Below are 8,548 nucleotides of genomic sequence, written 5' to 3'. Positions count from 1 at the left end.
GTTGATCTGTCATGGCCTTGCAGAAAATTGATTCAGGTTCAATATCTAAGATACTTGCCTCTGAGGCACTGTGGCATTTGGGTCCATGCTGTCCAAAATGCTTCCTGCTACAGCAGTGCAATGATTGCAGGTGATGAGTTAACACCTTGGCACAGGATCAGTCTCCACTGCAAGGCAGCAGTGGTTTGGGTGCCAGAGAGGGCCTTTGTGAGAGCTCATGTGAGACCAAGATTTGCTAAGAGGCACACAGAGCAGAGCATCATGACCCACCATGGAGGAATCAAGCTGACCAGCTTCTGGCCCACAGATCTGCAGGGACTGCACTCGGTGCCTGCTGGGACTGAGGCAGAAACATGAGGCAAATGCTCCTCTCTCTCCCATTCGTTAATTTCCCCATAATCCCGAAGAAATTCAGTAGCATCTCCAGGGACGCAATGGTTCTGGCTCTTGGTACAAGGATTCTGGACTTCTTTGTCTCTTAGGTGATGATACTTTGGCTTAATTAGGTTGTGCTGGGACAAGACAGTTTGGGGCCATTAAGTCTCCCAGGTTTGACGTTCTATGGCCTGGAGAGCTGTCATTGTGATCCAGAAGGATATATTCTGCAAAACAGGGAGTGTAGAATACATATTTCAATCCGTCGAATTCAAAGAACTTCGTAAAAATTCTTTTTCAGTTCTAGTTCACTTACAAGACATTAAGCCCCACCTTCTGGTGATCGGCTAAACTGCAGGAAGAGACGACGCTCTAGGTCAGGGGTGTCAAATTCAGTATCTATGTAACTACTCCTACATTTATACAGTCCTAAAATTACAGTCGGCCCTTTGAAGGCAACCACAAGGCTGATGTGACTCCTGGTGAAAATGACACCCGTGCTCTAGGTCAAGCAAAAATGGTGAAAAGTTTTCAAGACTGTTGAAGTAGAAAATTGCCTCGAATACACTTGAAATATTTCAGGAGAATGCAATGATCTTTGTCAAAGTGTCGATAAAAAAGTTTTAAAAGGCATTGTAGTGTTTTATTTCAAGTGGTTTTATTACGTTGGATTCCATTTTCTTCACTTGATGTAAACAGCCATATTATAAAATAAACTTTATGTTTCAACTATCCCTAACCAAAACAGTTTGGAATACCTTGTTGCACAAAACCTTTCAGTATTTTGTTTTTTTTCATTTAACTGAAGTGAAAAAAAAAGTACATGTTGAAATGTTAAAGTTTCTCTGAGAACAAGGGATGCTCCCCAGGCAAGACTCCAGAGCCTTGAAGTTTTGTGTTGCTCATAGTCAACCACTTCTTCTCTTTTCTGCACACTGGAGCGGCTGCAGAGACTGGCAGATGTTGCTGACATGGGGGTTCCCAGCTTGCCAGCAAAGTCTGTGTCACTGACTTCCTCCCTTAGGTGCTGTTCAACAGAGATATAGAAAATTGAAGCGTGGAGGGCAAACTAGGGCACCGGGTATGGATGGCACAGAGATATGGGCAGCAGGATGAAGTGCACAAACAAGCTGTTTAACATCCTGACCTGGACCATCAGCCCAGGCCCCTCCTCTCTTGCACTTCTCCCCACACTTTCTCCTGCCACTCGGCCCAGCCCAGGCTGCTGTGGCACCTGGACCAGATTACACCCATCCTGCAGCTGGGGAGCCCCTTCCTCCAGCACAGCTGCCCCTTCCCAGGGTGTGCGGGCACCCGGGAGCTACCAGGAGAAGGTCAAGGGCTGCCACAACTGAGCCCTGCATGGGACTGTTTTCGGGGCAAGGAGCTGGAAACAGCAGCGAGTTAACTTTATTCTGCAGGTCTTGGGAAAGGGTTGTGAACATGTGTGGGGAAGAAATGTGAGAACAGAGAGAAAGAGCGAGAATCACAAGCGGGACAGCCACTGTTAAACCAATAGCTCAAAGCTCATCTAATCAATTACCCAAGTAGCTTAATCTTGCTGTTTTAAGCAGTTTTCTCACTCTTCTCAGTGATGGCAGTGAGCAAGCATAAGCCAAAAGCAGCCTCATAATCATCAAAGGTGTAACGACATGCCAGGTCATGGGATGATTCCACATAGAAAGATGTGGAAGAGCATGAAAAAACAGGGAATCAGGCCAAGAGGTGGCGATCTCGCTCAGGATCTAACAACTGTGAAGTTTTGTGGAGCTACTATAACTAAAAAGCATTTTAAGGAAGGGTTTGAATCTGAAAATAAGCAGACCTGGGTGTTACAGGTCCTCCTCCAGGTACGCACAGCAACAAAGGAGAAATCACAATGTTGAGTAGCTTTCCCAGTAGGTGCAACTATCTCATTATGCTAAATCAACTAGTTTGAAACGCAGGGTAAAACAGAAGGACAAGGGCTGCTGTTGTGTTGTCTGTGGTACAGACTCCTGTCCTTTCTGAGTTTTGTTTCTGCCATGTACTTGTTTCTGGCACATCTGACAAGTGGTTGCAGTGCTCTTAGAAGAAGGTGAGGGGTTTGTTTGTAGGCTCTGCACATCCACAACACATGTCCACAATGTGAAACAATAAACAAAGCAGCATTCTTGGGAAGAGTGTGTTTTCATAAGCCACAAATTCATAGTGTCTAGAAAACAGATTTTCAAGATGCATCAGGTTTCCTTTGGTTTGAAAGTGAAAGATAGATATCTGGAGTGTGCCAAGATGACACTTGAAAGAAGTAGCACTTAAAAATACATTATCCAACTGCTGGCCTGGTCTGTGTGTAATACACACACACACACATGGAGTTTCAGATTATCATGACATTTTTTTTTATTGCTGCTGCTCCTAAAAGACCCAAAGCTCTCTGTTCCTGTGCCATGAGAGAATAATAAAACCTAGATAGTTTTAAAGGGAAATTTGGATTTGTTTTTTGGAAGGTACGAGAAGGGCTGGATCCAGACACCCCATAGGACACTGGGGCTGAACCAAGCAGCCTGTTCTCCATTACACCATATAGACTGGCATCTGCACTGCCTGGTGCCCAGGGCTAAAACGGGCCTTGTCCTCACCACTCCTCTCCTGTTTATAGTGCTCCCCCTCTTCGCCCCAGAAAAATCCATGCTGAGGTAACAAATTTCCTTCCAGCTAATCAGCTTCAGTCATTTCTCTATTGATACCATCTGACTGATTCCCAAAATCAGGCTACCTTTCCATGCTGCCTCTCACCTACAAGCATGGGGAAGTACATGACCCTGTAAAACCACACTGACCTTGTTGGAGAAGCTGGAAGATGTGGACAAATGAGTCAGGGTGCTGCAGAGAGCTGAAGGATGTTCCTATGGACCAGGAAATGACACAGCCCTGTGAGACTGGCACAAGCAGATGCTGCATGATGCTATAGATACTGAGCCTGGTATGGAGTACACAAGCACAAAAGGCAATTAGAGCTGTACACTGTTCATCCAATTAAGTCCCTCAAAAGAAGCCAGCCCTTCACATCCTGGCATGGGCACCCACAGCTGGCAAAACACGTGGCCTTCATCCCCTTGCAGCCACCGTCCTCATCAATGAGGCAGTCGCCAGCTGCCTCGTGCAGCAGGAGAGGTGGGTACCTGCAGGATGCAGCACATCAGCAGGTACTACACATCACGCCAGTGCCCAACCTTGCAACAGGAATGTGGATTTCACATCGCCTGGACCCTTGCACCATGGAAAAACTGCTCATAGTTACTGCTCCCCATCTAGACTGCTTTTATGAACTCCAAAGATGGCATTTCACTGTTTACTCTAGCTACAGAGAATGTGGGGAGAATTCAGCTCCGGAAGGTCTCCAGCCTGGGTCTGTGGTTCTCATCCATGTGTACCTTAAAATGTGTATATATAGAATTAATTTGCATCTGCAGTCTTCCTCAAATTATTCCTCTGGGCAGCTGACACAAGTCAGTTGCTCACTGACAGCCAAAAGAAGAGCAATTATTCATGGGCTAATGGGCTTTGCAAAAGTGAGATCCTCAAGCATCATTAAGAGAGGGAAACTGAGGCATCAGCACCAGGAAGAAGTGTTACATAGCTGAGATGTCAAGCAGTAGCAAAATAGCGCTATTGCTGTAGGTGCTATGCCACAGCATAACCGGCTGCTTACAGGGATAAAATGGGATGGTAAGGACAGACAGAAGACTGAATAAGGAGGAGGGTGCAGTGCTCAGCACTAAGGCTACAACAAGGTCAATGGTTCACTCAACACTGACCTCTTGCTTGGAGTCCTGATGATATTAGGGATATAGTGATAAAATGTGATATGTGAAGGAGGTCAGAAAGAGGCCTAAATTCATCAGTTCCCCAGTTTGGGGGGAAATCGTGACACTCTGGCTCTGCTCCCTGGGAATTCAGACACAATGCTGTCTCCAATTACTGTAGCAGCAGCAACCCCTTTAATTCCCCTGCGCACTAAAATGGATGGGATACAACTATTTCTGATTAAACCCTCAAAGGTAAAATAACACTGGCAAACAAAGGTCCAAACCAAGCAGAAAACTACAGAAAACCCAGTTATTCCTTTGATTCACCCTACAAAGCCCCATGGCCGCTCCGTGGGAGGCAAGTCAGAGAGGGCCTGGCTAGGGTCCTCTGAGGTGCGAATCCATCCCCAGCAATTACAAAGATTTACAGGATCAGCCATTGGCTTTCAGGTGCCTCAGGTGGGTGCCTGCAGCTTGATGGGTGAGAGCTGGTAGGGCATTTGAGTGCAGCAGGGGTGCACGTGCCCTTGGAAATTCCCATGGCACCCCTGCCCCATCCTACCGAGGCAAAGGCAGCCCTCCTGGCAAACAACAAAACCAGCACATTCTGGTTGTGACCAGCAGCTACTGCTCTCCTAAAGAAAGCTCTTCACATGACCCACCAAACAACCCAAAAACCAACTAGATGAAGCTGTGACACACACAAAGGGAAGTATTCTTTCATGGATATGCAACTGTGAATCCATTGAGCCCTCTTCTCACTTGCTCACCAGGGAGAAATGGGAGATGCCTGTAAGCAAGGATTGCCCTGCTGTCTTGGCTGCCATCCCCTGCATCTTCAGGAATAGTCACAGGGCCCTGGTAAATTCTCTGCAACCCTTTGCTCACAGGTCTGGAGATGCGCTCTTATCCTTCAGCAGGATAGACTTATCCTGAGTTACTGCAGTTGGTTTCCTAAATGGCTTACACCAAAGACATGCAACTTACAGCAAGAGAAATCAGGGTTTCAACTTGCAGAGCACTGCAAGTGTGGTAATTTGTGGCAGCTGTTTTTGGCTTTGTTTTTCTTGCAGTGCCCCAGTGATGCTAGGAAAGAGCCTCCAAGGAAAGAGGCAGAAGATACTTTGAGACTGAAATAAGGATATGCAATGGGCACTAGCTAAAGAGCAGCTGCTGTGTCTTTGCAGTTAATCTACCACAAGTAACTTGTTCTTGAGCCTTACCTTCAGTTTCAGATATCTTTTTTTTTTGCAGGAAAAGTGTATGCCCAGAGAGTGACAGCCAGGAAACGGCATTTTACTTTGCATTCACATCGTCCCTTATTTTCTTTGTGTAGACAAGCGCTGAAGTTCTCTGCTCAGCATTGCCAAGAAAAATGCTCTGCTCCTGGTTCACGATGTTAGCTTTTTGGGTAGTGTCCTTAGAGAAGTGGTGGGGCGAGATAAGCTTTCAGCAAAAAGCATATAGCTGCTACCATATGGGGCATGTGAGAGAGAGGAAATATCTTCTTCTAATAATTATTAAACACTGTAATCCCTCAACTCAACTGCCCCTCATTTCCTAGTAAACATACTTCATGCCTAAAAGATGGTGCCTTCACACAGTCTTCATACACTACTAACTCCAGCCCACTTTCTCTCTTGCCACTTCCGGCAGTCTCACTGGTGAGGTGCATGTGTTGGGAAGTGATGCTTCAATTCATTTCCAGAGTTTTGACTCTGGCTTTTCTTCACTTCATCTGCACCATGTTCCATATCTGAGAAAGAAACAGCAGCTCGGAGAAATACTTTTGGCAAGATGAGGCCCATATTCTAGAGCTCTCAGCCATAAGATGTTGGTGTGAAGTTCATGCAGCTGGAAAGAGATGTCCCTGATCCTTATTCCATCATCTTTCCTAGGGGACCCTCTTTTCCATGGGGTTTCACACATTTCTTCTGAAAAGATTGCAGGCCCTACTGGGGCTTCTCCCCTGCTCACTAAGCACCTAGCAGGCTACAATTCTTCACCAGCAGAGATGAGAAGTCAGCTAAAGGCCTGATCCAGAGAGATGCTGAGCACTACCCCAAGTCCTGACTTTCCATTCAGTCAGTCATCCTGTGCTGCTGCTGAAATCCCACAGGCCTAGTTGCTTTCTGTGGCTTGCCTAATGAGCATATGGATCATCTCTTTCCCTTAAAGCCCCATCATAAACAAGCAGTCAAAATACTGGGAATAAAATTCAGAATGCAGAGCGTTGTGGGAGCTGCCTGCCAAAGCATTCGTTCACTCCAGCTTCCTGGGGTCGTCCCAGGACAGCAGCAGTGAGCTCTGCAGTGCAACAAGTTAAATTGCTTACAGATTTGTCTGCAAATAGCTGCTTCAGAACTGATGTCTTAGAAGGAAAACGTTTTAACAAGCAATGAAAAGCAGTGTATAGCTCTTTAAACAACGTTTGTATTGAAGTCCTGTTGCAGTTCCCTCGCAAAGTCCCAAACGCTGGTGTGGGCATAAGCCACTTTCCCAGCCTGTGGATGGGTCTGTCACATTCTCAGGACAGTCCATGGAGGCCCTGCTCAACTGAGTCTGGCCCAGTGATACCTTGCAGAGTCCAGCCCCTTGCTTTCAAAGGTGTCCCAAAGGTGCTGTTGAGCAGCTGTAGGTGAAGCAGTGAGCTTAGCCATTCTCCTTACAGCCATCTCTTAAACCAACACAAACAGTGGTTGAAGAATGCCAAAGGCACTCTCAGCCTTTAAATATAGGAAGTACTGAATCTGCATGCATGTCACTCAAGATGTCAAAGTAGGAAGTGATTTATACTGGTAGTACCCTGTCAGCAGCAAACAGAAAACAAACATTTGCTACTCTCCGTCAGCATCATGTGATTTTTTTTTTCAATATTTATTTATACCAAATAAGACATAAAATATAAAGGCCTGCACAGTTCAGAAAATCCTGCACCAGCCTCAGCTCAAGCAAGACTAACCATCAGCCTTATCTGCAATCACCGGAGCATGTCAGGAAAACACAATATTGTCCTAAGATAGCAGAAAAGAGCTTAGTTTGGTTTTCACCAGATTGTCACTTCACAGGCATACCAGAAAGAGGAAAGGAATACTAACGAAACATGTTTCCCTCTAATTCTCACAAGGTTTGTTTCTCCATAGATTGAATAAGAGCTTTCAGATACTTAAGAATATGAAGACTGTTCTTGCAAAAGTAAGAGGAGTGGGTGCTACATATACTTACATCCTTGATCTTTTATATCTTGGTTGATGGAGATCAGAGTAACAGCTAAGAGGCCTGAATGTTTTAGATGCAATGTTGTCTTGGCAGAGATATAGGTGAAGGACAGTTGAAGGACAGCTGTGTCCTTCAACACAATACATGAAAGCCTGGTTTTTTTTTTATAGTTAAAAGGTCATACTGTCACATGTCCTGCGCTGGAAAGACATTGAGAGCACCCCTATAACCTTAGCAACTGCTTTGATCCTTTCTAGAGCAAAACAAAGTACTCTTTATTTTGCTCAACTTGAAAGGTACCAACCACAATGCTTTGACAGATCGGTTTTTTCCCCACTCACATTAGAATCATAGAATAGTTTGGGTTGGAAGGGACTTTCAAAGCTCACCTAGTCCAACCTCCCTGCACTGAGCAGGGACTTCTTCGACTAGATCAGTTTTCACAGTTGAATAGCAGCATCATTTGCTGCCCTCTGGTGTAGCAAAACAACAACAAAAAAGTCACAATGAAAAGTAACTGGAACATAGAAATTGTGTAAACTGCTAAGATTTCTTAATTTATAAAATTATTATTAATCCTCACACTTGTGCTACATGGTGTAAAAGACAGCCATGTTACCAAGAGAATGCTAAGAAACATAATTAAAAATGAAGTGCATTCCTACAGTAAGACTTTCTGGATTCAATATATCCAATTTATAAATTAATTAAACCAGCTTAGCATGAAGCTTTGCATGCTTTTTCTGTAAGAGTCACAAGATTGGTTCTTCTTCTCTTGAATCATCTGTAATTAAGGCACCAGAAGCAAACCTTTCTCCTTTCACCTGCCATCCTCATACTTCTTACTGTAATAATAAATCTCAGACAGCATCCTTTCAGTATTCTATTTATAGCTAAACAGTCATTAAATACTATATATAATATCTATTAGTTTTTTTAATTAAAATGCATATATATTCTATTCTACAGAGAGTTTACAAAGACATGCTAAGTAGCAGAACAAAAGCAGGTGAAACTCCTTGCCAGATACAATGCACGTCATGTTGGAAATAGTTTATATTTCTCACACATCACACTTTGTGAAATTAAGCTACAGAAACTCAGGAAAATGACCCAGAGATTACAGTGGGAAGATCAGTTAAAGCCATACTGCTTGCATGTAA

The sequence above is a fragment of the Nesoenas mayeri genome (assembly GCF_963082525.1).
Source record: "Nesoenas mayeri genome assembly, chromosome: 3".
Lineage (NCBI taxonomy): Eukaryota > Metazoa > Chordata > Aves > Columbiformes > Columbidae > Nesoenas > Nesoenas mayeri.
This window is presented reverse-complemented; position numbering follows the sequence as displayed.